The sequence below is a fragment of the Caretta caretta genome, chromosome 7 (assembly GCF_965140235.1).
Source record: "Caretta caretta isolate rCarCar2 chromosome 7, rCarCar1.hap1, whole genome shotgun sequence".
Lineage (NCBI taxonomy): Eukaryota > Metazoa > Chordata > Testudines > Cheloniidae > Caretta > Caretta caretta.
Window position 1 is genome coordinate 85369929 of NC_134212.1, and position 12911 is coordinate 85382839.

The 12911-nt window shown below is 45.2% G+C and overlaps 1 protein-coding gene across 6 annotated transcripts in view; it reads left to right on the forward strand.

The window, feature by feature from the left end:
* The window catches only part of LRRC20 (leucine rich repeat containing 20), a 173987-nt gene that overhangs the window by 42323 nt on the left and 118753 nt on the right, over positions 1-12911 (forward strand). The window lies entirely within an intron of this gene.

The following is a 12911-nucleotide window of genomic DNA, read 5'->3' on the forward strand; positions in this document are numbered from 1 at the left end:
CACGTACATAACTTAAACACAGCAGCCTGGAGATGCCTGTAGAGCATAAATGACTAATATTTGGATTTTTTTTAGTCTAAAGTTTCACAATAAATCATGCGATTGTCTCTAAAAGCAACTTGGATTTTTTTGTCCTTGCTTTATCTTTTTTCTCTGAAGTCTCAATTATTTTTCTGGTTGGTTTTTGGACTTTAATTTTAAGTATTGTCTCTGCCTCTTTCTTACATCTTCATCCACAAAATTGGCATTGATTGCGCTAGTGCGATTTTGTAACCTAAAGTACCATGAAACCAACTTTCTTGAAATATTTTGCTGAAGTGCTGTTATTTTTTATTAACTGTGTCAGGGTAATTAGGGCAACTTTATTATCATTACCATACTTATGTGCTGATTTGTTTAGTGAAATGTCTGAGGACAAGTTAATTGCTATCAAACTACACTGTGTATTTTGTAATTCTTGCAATCTATATCAGGTTTAATTCAGAACAACCAAGCTCTGCTGTTGGATGCCTCAGGAGATAAGAAGTTAAACCTTTCATGTCCTGCCCACTGGCTGAAGTAATGATGAAAGTAATGAGTGGCAATTTGATGACCTGTGTGAAATGAGCAGGTGGTCTCAATCTATTTCGTAATGGACAGGTGTCCATATCATAAAGGAATACGTAGCTGTAGCGCTCATTGGAACCCTTAGTGGTGGTGTTAGGAGAGAAGCTAATGATTAACCAGGCATGGAAACTGAACTACCTTCACCTTAAAGGCCCAGTTACAATATGAACATTTTGCCAGGTCTTAACACAGCTGTCAACAGTAACATTAGCTGAATAGGAGCTGAACACAGTTCAGTGGTTAGCTGGCAGGTCACTGAACACAATTTGTAGTATATTGACTCCCAAACTCTGTTCAGCCCTCATTCAGCTAACATGGCTACTGCCAACAGTGTTCAGAAACTGTACAATTTCCAAGTGTAGACAAGCTGTAGAGATGCAGGTGATCGTTAAGACACATTTATGGAGCAAGATTAAGAAGCTTGTACTGTCAGTGCCTATGCTGAATTTTCCTGGGGAAAATCAGTCTTTTGCTTTATATTTTTTTTAAAAAACAAAGGGGGGGGGCAGAAAAGACATAGTCCATTAGCTTGAACATTTTACTGTTGTGTGTGCAACAAAGTATATTTTACCTTGTGGCTAGACATCCTGCGTCTGGTGTATTCCCATTTACTGCTAGCCAGAGACTGACAGACAGGAACTGGGAGATAAATTTGGGTTTTCTGCATGGCACTCTTGGCTACACCCTGCTCTTAGTGTGAGGAAGCCTTATCTGTGCCTACTGTGGGTCAGTTCCTCAACACCCCCAGCCTCTGGAAACACAAGTGCTGCTTTCCAGGTTGCTGTGGGCCCGCTTTCCCTTTATAGGTTAATGATAGGCACACTCTAACCCGAGTCCTCTGAGCATCTCCCTGGAATGTCCAGCGTCTGATTCCCAGGACAGTCATAGAACTCACATCTTCTGTGCCCAAGGGAACAGTACACCACAGCTTACCAGTTGCACCATAGAACACAGCTCTGCTTGACACACACAAACTTATTTGTTTTCTCTCTAAATAAATCTAACCAAGAACAGCAATTTCAAATGACAGCAAGCAAAAACATTAGAAACAAAGGGTTAAATATAAAATAAAATCATAATACTCATACTAGAGCCTAAACTTAATGAACAAGACTTTGTCAGGTCATACAGAGCAAAAGCTCACCCAAAATCTTTCCATCGTATTACAGCCAGGCGTACCTGTGATCTTCCTATCATGAAGCAAACCGTTGTCAGCTTACTTCCTAGGTAAAAGATGTAGGTACAGAGACTCAGCTTGCAGTTATAATCCCAAACATACATTGTTTCCATTTGCAAACAGGCTAACCCCCACTGCTTGTTTTTTTTCTGTGTATAATCCCCCCTGGAGACTTCACAATCACTTGATTAGCACTGTGCTCAGACTGTCTACATGTAAATTGACTATTATACACTTCACAATGAGTGCTTACTTGCAAACAAAAAATCCCTCTCTAATTTGAGTCTAACCTTTTGGTGAGCAGCTCCAAGTCACAGACCTTAACATAATTTTCAGTTTATGTGCATAACTCCTGACATATTATGCATACATACATTTTGCAATGATTATGAAGTCCAGTGTAACACAGGCTTGCAGCAGAGACCTTACATGGCATTCTTTGGCAAACTAGGATGTAGATACATGCACATTTAAGGGATCCCTGGGTGTGGTATCTCGAGCCCCCTGCCAGATGGCCCCAAGTGGCACCTGGGACACAACTCCAGAACACTAACCATTAGCAGCAAGACCAAATATCTTGAGAGCACAAGGGTGGCAGTGATTATGAAATGCTATTGTGATCAGAGATTAGATTGGCTTCATTGGTGGTGATGCAATGAATTGATATTTTTCTCTGGTGGCTGCATCTTGTTCCAAAAGAAGGCAGCATGAAGCAGTAGCACTAAGTGAGGTAGAAACTGTGTCTTCATTGCCAATGAGTGTTGTCTCTGAAGCCCCATGACCATTTAAATATCATTTAAAAATATTTTGCTCATGCTCAAAGCATACAAGACAAGCAATGGATAACCATATTATGAAGATAGCACAATCTTCTCTGAATTACACTTTATTTTGGTATAATGAGTGGGTACATCTTGGGTTGTAGGCGGACACTGAGAGAGTATCACCATTTTTTAAAACCAGTCTTATTTGTGATAGTGATTGGTAAAGAATGAATGATAAAAGTCAGTGTTGGAGTGCATTCTTTGTATTAGGACATGATCCACAAATTTTTCTGTATTTTATCACAATAGCATTCTTGATTTGTTGGCTGTGGAGGTACAATATACACTTTATTATTGACTTTTAAAAAGCAAATTACAGTAAAGAATTAAAATATTGTGTGAATGAAGTGCTGGAGAAATGTGGCCGTCCATTTTAGTTTCTCGGAGAGGTGGGGCCTCCAAGGTGAACTAATTACAGAAACATGAATGACCTCCCCTTCAGAGAGGAGGGGACCGCCAGGAATCAGAAGTCAATTAAATAGGGGGGACAGATAAAAGGTGCAGAGATGGGAGTGAGAGCAGACAGATTTGTTTTTCCCTCCCCCAGCTTTTGAAAGTATCTTGTCTCCTCATTGGTCATTTTGGTCAGGTGCCAACAAGGTTATCCTAGCTTCTTAACCCTTTACAGGTGAGAGGATTTTTCCTCTGACCAGGAGGGATTTTAAAGGGGTTTACCCTTCCCTTTATATTTATGACACCCACAGAAGGGGTACTGCCTGAGCATTGACAGAATAAGTTTCACTCACACTGTTCTGTCATAGTGTTTCACCCCTCTTGTTGCCAAGAGAAAAAAGGGGAGAGACCTCATGGTTAATCGCAAACCAGTCTCTCTCACTAAACAATCAAACTGATAGCAAGAAACATAAACCCCAATTATAGGACAGTCTCCCTAACCAGGCAGACAAATAGAGGCAGAGATCTGAGAACCCCAATTACAGGGCAATCTCACCAGCAAACCTGTCAAAGGAGTGAGTTTCACTGTGCCTCTGTGGGTCACAACTGAGAATACAAAATTCAGAACAAACTGCAGAGAAATAGAGCAGACACCCCCAAAACTGGTGGCTAGTCTCCCATAAGTTCTACCAAACCAGCAACAAAAGTAAACTTCTGTTTCACCACACTGGCAAACAAGTCAGAAAAGCAGTCGCCTTAGGCATTCCAGTCCTTGTATCACCACCAAAAACACTAGACTTAATGATGACTGGTTCTTTAAAACCAGTTTCATCAAAGAAAAGGGTTCTTCTGATCCCAAAGGACCATCCACACACCTAAGTCAATATATAACTCAGATCTTACCCAATAATCATGCTGTTGCCAATCCTTTAGTATCTAAAATCTAAAGGTTTATTTATAGAAAGAAAGGTGAGTTAAAATTGGTTAAAGGAATCAAATACATACAACAATTGCAAAGTTCTTGGATCAGGCTTGTAGCAGTAATGGAATAGACTGCTGGCTTGTTAAGTCTCTGGTTGCTTCCAAATCACTGGAAGATCCTCAGTCCTTTGATTAGAATGCTCCTATTTGTATAAGTTCATAGTCCAGAGGGTTGAGTAGGAAAGAGGAAAATTAGAGATGTTTCCAGGGCCTTTTATACCTTCTACCAATTGAAGGGAAACCCATTGTTCTCACTGTGGAAAATTACAGGTAACAAAATTGTGTTTGGAGTCACATGGGCAAGTCACATGTCCATGCATGATTTTGCGTAGTCCTAGCAGAAACCATGAAGTGTAGATAGGCATCTCCCATGGTCCATTGTGATTTAAGTGTTTCTTGATGAGCCATTTAACTTGAATGGTCCCTCCAAGATCTGGAGGCTAAATACCATGTGGGTGTTATCACAGGAGCAAACATTTGAAATACAGGTATATAGTTAATTTTCATAACATCAGATACAAAAATAATACATGCATACAAATCACATAATATTCAGCAAATCATAACCTTTCCATGGACAACTTACTTCACATACTTTTGTACAAGACTTGTTGCAATTATATAACAGTGGTAGCAACAATGGTCTACATGGTCATATTTTAATTGGATAACATAACAGAGAGATCCTACAATATCACTGCTGCAGAGACGGTTAAACCCCAGTTACAGGGTGATCTCCCTAATAAGGCAGGCAAATACAGGCAGAGATCTGTGAAAAAACTGTTACTCACCTATTGTGACTGTTGCTCTTCGAGATGTGTTGCTCAAATCCATTCCAATTAGCTGTGGCACGCTGCATGCACAGTCGTCGGAAAGCTTTTCCCCTAGCAGCACTCGTCAGTTTGGTTGTGGAGCTCCCTGGAGTGGCACCTTCATGGTGCTCAATATATGACCTTGCTGACCTGGCACCACCTTAGTTCCTTCTGGCTAGTCTGACGGAGGGGAAAGCGGGTGGGTTTGGAATGGATATGAGCAACACATCTCGAAGAACAAGTTACGATAGGTGAGTAACCGTTTTTTCTTCTTAGAGTGATTGCTCATATCTATTCCAATTAGGTGACTCCCAAGCCTTACCTAGGTGGTGGGGTCGGAGTTAAGGAAATGCTGATGGTAGGACCGCTCTACCGAAAGCCGCTTCGTCTCTGGCATGCCGGTCAATGGCATAGTGAGAGGTGATGGTATGCACTGAGGACCAAGTTGTTGCCCTGCAGATTTCCTGGATCAGGACCTGAGCCAGGAATGCTGCTGGTGAGGCCTGGGCCCTAGTGGAGTGTGCCGTGAGAGCTGGATTTGGCACTTTGGCCAGCTCATAGCAAGTGCGAATGCAGGACATGATCCAGGAGGATATTCTTTGGGAAAAGACTGGGAGGCCTTTCATCCGGTCCGCCGCTGCTACAAATAGCTTGTTCAATTTTCTGAACATCTGAGTGTGCTCGATGTAGAAAACTAGGGCTCTTCAGACATCAAGGGAATGTAGCCACTGCTCCCAGGAACTAGCATGAGGCTTTGGGTAAAAGACGGGTAGGAAAATGTCCTGGCTGGTGTGGAAGTGTGACACAACCTTGGGGAGAAAGGCCAGATGTGGTCTGAGTTGCACCTTATCCTTGTGGAAAACCGTGTAAGGCAGTTCTGAGGTGAGGGCCTTTAGCTCAGAGACTCATGTGGCAGATGTGATGGCGACCAGGAAAGCTGTCTTCCAGGACAGATACAGGAGGGAGTATGTGGTCAGCGGTTTGAACAGGGGCCCCCATGAGCCTTGAAAGGACTAGGTTAAGATCCCATGCAGGGACAGGCTGGCAGATCTGAGGATATAAATGGCCCAAGCCTTTGAGAAAGTGACCAACCATAGGGTTGGCAAAGACCGAGCAGCCAGACGTACCCGATGGAAGGCTGAAATGGCAGCGAGGTGAACCGTTATGGAGGATGCTGCCAGGCCTTGCTGTTTCAGGTGCAGGAGGTACTCCAAGATGAGAGGTATCAGCGCTGGGGGTGTGTGGCGCTGGTCACACCAACACAAAAATCTTTTCCACTTTGCCAGATACCTGGCTCTAGTGGAGGGTTTCCTGCTGCCTAGCAGGACATCTCTTACTTGTTCCAAGCACAGATGCTCTGTGGGGTTCAGCCATGAAGCTTCCAAGCCGTGAGGTGGAGGGACTGTAGGTTGGGATGACAGAGGCGACCGTGGTCCTGAGTGAGTAAGTCAGGGAGGAGAGGCAACATGACCAGTACGTCCACTGACCGCTCCAGCAATGTGATGTACCAGTGCTGGCAAGGCCACGCTGGAGCTATCAGAATTACCTTTGCCCCCTCCCTGCAGGTCTTGAGCAGGACTTCGTGCGCGAGAGGGAACGGAGGGAAGGCGTAGAGCAGGTGACCTCTCCAGGGTAGCAGGAATGCTGCGACCCTGGAAGGAGCAGAATGCTGGGCACTTCCTGTTGCATTGGGTGGCAAAGATCCAAACCTCTGGATCTTGGAACAATGGAAAAATCAGTCAGGTTCTTAAAAGAAGGATTTTATTTAAAAAAAAGGTAAAAATCATCTCTGTAAAATCAGGATAGAAAATACTTTACAGGTTATTCAGATTCAAAACACAGATGATTTCCCTCTGGGCAAAACCTTAAAGTTACAGAAAACAGGAATAAACCTCCCTCTAAATACAGGGAAAATTCACATAAAACAAAAGATAAACTTATTCGCCTTGCCTGGCTTACCTACACTGGTTGCAATATTGGAGACTTGGATTAGGATGGGTTGGAGAAGATGGATTTATGTCTGGCCTCTCTCAGTCCCAAGAGAGAACAACCACGTAAACAAAGAGCACAAACGAAAATCTTCCCCCGCCCCACAAGATATTAAAGTATCTTGTCCCCTTATTGAGTCAGGTGCCAGCCAGGTTAGCTGAGCTTCTTAACCCTTTACAGGTAACAGGATGTTGCCTCTGGCCAGGAGGGATTTTATAGCACTGTACACAGAAAGGTGGTTAACCTTCCCTTTATGACAGTGAGCTAGCTGTAATTCATGCCTTTCAGCTTGCTCTTGTCTCCCCAGCTTACTACCTCAGCCTTCCCCCTCTCTCAGTCACTTCCCCCCAGCCTCAGATCATGGACCCACTTTTACTGCCTCAGTGCTTCCTGCCTAAACTTGATCCTTTCACACCATTTGTGCCACCTCAGAGCTTCCCATCCAACTTAGTGCCTGGAGCTGCCTCCCTGACTAACTCTGCTGCTTCTTCCTGCTAGGAAATCAGGAACTCACTTTTTCCTGTGCACCAGGAGCCCTAGCTCATGCCATCTCCACAACTCCTCCTGAGCCTAAGCCCATCTCATGCCAATTAACTCTCACCCTGTCCCTGCTTGTGCTTCTGCAGCCTTAGCACCTCTCTGAGCTCCAGCCCTACCATTTCAGTGTCACCATCTCAGTTGAACCCACTCTGCCATATCAAACTCCCTCTCACCCTAAATCTTGTTCCTCCTTGTGCCACATCAGCCCCGCCCTCTCACCCCAAGTCCCATTCCCACTTGTGCCGCCTCAGCATCTCCCTCACACCTCCTGTATAAAGAACATAAATATTAATATTATTAGTCATTTGAATAAGGAACTAGATTTGAATAGCTGTGACAAAATTTTGACTATCTGTGACTTCTTGGGTCATCCCCACAGTGACCCAACCATGCAAATGTTATATGTTGTGAAGTAGATGTGACATGCCTTTCTCTAACCCAAAGGTTTTATTTCTACATAATATGCTGCTACATACCACGCATCCCTCCACACCTTCTATTTTTACAAATAGCACTTGAATGAGGAAATGGGGTTTTGAGTGGCTATACATGATAAAATACCTCTTGGGTCACTTCAAGTGGCATATCCTAAAAGTTAGGGTATGTTTACACTTGGAGCTGAGGGTGTGATTTCTTGCTTGCATCAACATAGTTGTACAAGCTCTCATGGAGCTAGCCTTCTAAATATAGCAGTGTAGCTGGGGAAGCATAGGTAGCAGTGAGCAGCAGCAGCATAGGCTAGCCGTGCCAAGTACAAACCCACCTGAACCCCCTGGGCATGTAGTCAGCATGGTTATCCCATGATAGCTTAGTGGGTTAAGTGTTGGCCTGCTAAACCCAGGGTTTTGAGTTCAATCCTTGAGGGGGCCATTCTGTGAGACAGTTGTTTTTGGGGGAGGGATAGCTCAGTGGTTTGAGCATTGGCCTGCTAAACCCAGGGTTGTGAGTTCAATCCTTGAGGGGGCCATGTAGGGATCTAGGGCAAAAATTGGGGATTGGTCCTGCTTTGAGCAGGGGGTTGGGCTAGATGACCTCCTGAGGTCCCTGCCAACCCCGATAGTCTATGATTCTATGACTCTCGCTACACTACTATTTTTAGTGCACTAGCTCAATGGGAGCTAGTGCAACTAAGGCCTGGTCCACAGTATGCGGTTATTTCGGGATTAGCTGAGTTACCTTGAAATAAAACTGGTTCGGTCCACATGACCAAACCAGTTTTTTCGATTTAAAGGGCTCTTTACTCCGATTTCTGTACTCCACCTTGGCAAGTGGAGTAGTGCTAAAATCGAGATTGCAGTTCTGGGTTACAGGTACTGTGGACGCAATTTGACGATATTGGCCTCCGGGAGCTATCCCAGAATGCTCCCTTATGACCACTCTGGACAACACTCTGAACTCCGATGCACTAGCCAGGTAGGCAGTAAAAGCCCCGGGAACTTTTGAATTTCCTGTTTGGTCACCATCAGCACAGTCGACCATCAGCACAGTCCACCATCACAGGCGACCACACAGTCCCGGATTCGCAGACGAGCTCCAGCATGCTCTGAACGGGAGGTACTGGATCTCATTGTATGTTGGGGAGGCGAATCTGTTATGGCAGAACTACATTCCAAAAAAAGGAATGCAAATACGTACGCTAAAGTCTCCAGGGTCATGATGGAAAGAGGGTACTCCAGGGACACAGAACAGTGTCGTACAAAAATCAAGGAGCTCAGGCAAGTGTACCAAAAAGCCAGGGAGGCGAACAGCCGCTCTGGGTCACAGCCCCATATATGCTGCTTCTACCGTGAGCTACATGCTATTATGCGGGGTGGCGACACTACTACCCCACCACTGTCCATGGACACCTGCAAGGGGGGAGTAGCACGGAGCGAGGAGGATGAGTTTTTTTTGGAGGACGAAGAGGAGGACGACGGCTCACAGGCGGCAAGTGGGGAATCTGTTTTCCCACCTAGCCAGGAACTATTCTTAACGCTGGAGCCAATAGCCTCCCCCTACTCCCAAAGCATGCTCCCGGACCATGACCCTGGAGAAGGCACTTCTGGTGAGTGAGAGCTTGATTGGAGCCACACGATAGGGGGAAACCCAACCGCGCTGGGCTCTTTGTGTTTAGTTTAAAGGGATCATCCCTGCTCAGAGCCTCATCAGAGCCTCGCTGGGCTGTTCGCATTTATTTTAAAGGGCTCATCCCTTTTCAGAGCCTCATCAGAGCCCCATGGTGGGTGGGTGGGTATGTGTGTGTGTCGGAGGGCGGGGGGGGGAGTGTTCATAGAATCATAGAATATCAGGGTTGGAAGGGACCTCAGGAGACGAACCAATTTATTTGAGCATAAGCTTTCGTGAGCTACAGCTCACTTCATCGGATGCATACTGTGGGAAGTGTAGAAGATCTTTTTATATACATACAAAGCATGAAAAAATACCTCCTCTCACCCCACTCTCCTGCTGGTAATAGCTTATCTAAAGTGATCACTCTCCTTACAATGTGTATGATAATCAAGGTGGGCCATTTCCAGCACAAATCCAGGGTTTAACAAGAACGTCTGGGGGGGGGGGGGTTAGGAAAACACAAGGGGAAATAGGTTACCTTGCATAATGACTTAGCCACTCCCAGTCTCTATTCAAGCCTAAGTTAATTGTATCCAATTTGCAAATGAATTCCAATTCAACAGTTTCTCGCTGGAGTCTGGATTTGAAGTTTTTGTGTTGTAAAATAGCAACTTTCATGTCTGTAATCGCGTGACCAGAGAGATTGAAGTGTTCTCCGACTGGTTTATGAATGTTATAATTCTTGACATCTGATTTGTGTCCATTTATTCTTTTACGTAGAGACTGTCCAGTTTGACCTATGTACATGGCAGAGGGGCATTGCTGGCACATGATGGCATATATCATATTGGTGGATGTGCAGGTGAACGAGCCTCTGATAGTGTGGCTGATGTTATTCGGCCCTGTGATGGTGTCCCCTGAATAGATATGTGGGCACAGTTGGCAACGGGCTTTGTTGCAAGGATAGGTTCCTGGGTTAGTGGTTCTGTTGTGTGGTATGTGGTTGCCGGTGAGTATTTGCTTCAGGTTGGGGGGCTGTCTGTTGGCAAGGACTGGCCTGTCTCCCAGGATTTGTGAGAGTGTTGGGTCATCCTTCAGGATAGGTTGTAGATCCTTAATAATGCGTTGGAAGGGTTTTAGTTGGGGGCTGAAGGTGATGGCTAGTGGCGTTCTGTTAGCGGTCAGTAGGTTTCCGGTATAGGGTGGTGTTTATGTGGCCATTGTTTATTAGCACTGTAGTGTCCAGGAAGTGGATCTCTTGTGTTGACTGTACCAGGCTGAGGTTGATGGTGGGATGGAAATTGTTGAAATCATGGTGGAATTCCTCAAGGGCTTCTTTTCCATGGGTCCAGATAATGAAGATGTCATCATTATAGCGCAAGTAGAGTAGGGGCGTTAGGGGATGAGAGCTGAGGAAGTGCTGTTCTAAATCAGCCATAAAAATGTTGGCATACTGTGGGGCCATGAGGGTACCCATAGCAGTGCTGCTGATCTGAAGGTATACATTGTCCCCAAATGTAAAATAGTTATGGGTAAGGACAAAGTCACAAAGTTCAGCCACCAGGTTAGCCGTGACATTATCGGGGATAGTGTTCTTGACGGCTTGTAGTCCATCTTTGTGTGGAATGTTGGTGTAGAGGGCTTCTACATCCATAGTGGCCAGGATGGTGTTAACAGGAAGATCACCGATGGATTGTAGTTTCCTCAGGAAGTCAGTGGTGTCTCGAAGGTAGCTGGGAGTGCTGGTAGCGTAGGGCCTGAGGAGGGAGTCTACATAGCCAGACAATCCTGCTGTCAGGGTGCCAATGCCCGAGATGATGGGGCGCCCAGGATTTCCAGGTTTATGGATCTTGGGTAGTAGATAGAATATCCCAGGTTGGGGTTCCAGGGGTGTGTCTGTGCAGATTTGATCTTGTGCTTTTTCAGGGAGTTTCTTGAGCAAATGCTGTAGTTGCTTTTGGTAACTCTCAGTGGGATCAGAGGGTAATGGCTTGTAGAAAGTGGTGTTGGAGAGCTACCGAGCAGCCTCTTGTTCATATTCCGACCTATTCATGATGACAACAGCACCTCCTTTGTCAGCCTTTTTGATTATGATGTCAGAGTTGTTTCTGAGGCTGTGGATGGCATTGTGTTCTGCACGGCTGAGGTTATGGGGCAAGTGATGCTGCTTTTCCACAATTTCAGCCCGTGCACGTCGGCGGAAGCACTCTATGTAGAAGTCCAGTCTGCTGTTTCGACCTTCAGGAGGAGTCCACCTAGAATCCTTCTTTTTGTAGTGTTGGTAGGGAGGTCTCGGTGGATTAGTATGTTGTTCAGAGGTATGTTGGAAATATTCCTTGAGTCGGAGACGTCAAAAATAGGATTCTAGGTCACCACAGAACTGTAACATGTTCGTGGGGGTGGAGGGGCAGAAGGAGAGGCCGCGAGATAGGACAGCTGCTTCTGATGGGCTGAGAGGATAGTTGGATAGGTTAACAATATTGCTGGGTGGTTTGAGGGAACCACTGCTGTGGCCCCTTGTGGCATGTAGTAGTTTAGAAAGTTTAGTGTCCTTTCTCTTTTGTAGAGAAGCAAAGTGTGTGTTGTAAATGGCTTGTCTACTTTTAGTAAAGTCCAGCCATGAGGAAGTTTGTGTGGAAGGTTGGTTTTTTATGAGAGTATCCATTTTTGAGAGCTCATTCTTAATCTTTGCCTGTTTGCTGTAGAGGATGTCACGATAATGTCACGGCTAACATGGTGGCTGAACTTTGTGACTTTGTCCTTACCCATAACTATTTTACATTTGGGGACAATGTATACCTTCAGATCAGCAGCACTGCTATGGGTACCCTCATGGCCCCACAGTATGCCAACATTTTTATGGCTGATTTAGAACAACACTTCCTCAGCTCTCATCCCCTAACGCCCCTACTCTACTTGCGCTATAATGATGACATCTTCATTATCTGGACCCATGGAAAAGAAGCCCTTGAGGAATTCCACCATGATTTCAACAATTTCCATCCCACCATCAACCTCAGCCTGGTCCAGTCAACACAAGAGATCCACTTCCTGGACACTACAGTGCTAATAAATGATGGTCACATAAACACCACTCTATACCGGAAACCTACTGACCGCTATTCCTACCTACATGCCTCCAGCTTTCACCCTGACCACACCACACGATCCATTGTCTACAGCCAAGCTCTGCGATACAACCGCATTTGCTCCAACCCCTCAGACAGAGACAAACACCTACAAGAGCTCTATCAAGTATTCTTACAACTACAGTACCCACCTGCGGAAATGAAGAGACAGATTGATAGAGCCAGAAGAGTTCCCAGAAGTCACCTACTACAGGCCAGGCCTAACAAAGAAAATAACAGAACGCCACTAGCCGTCACCTTCAGCCCCCAACTAAAACCCCTCCAACGCATTATTAAGGATCTACAACCTATCCTGGAAGATGACCCAACACTCTCACAAATCCTGGGAGACAGGCCAGTCCTTGCCTACAGACAGCCCCCCAACCTGAAGCAAATATTCACCAGCAACCAC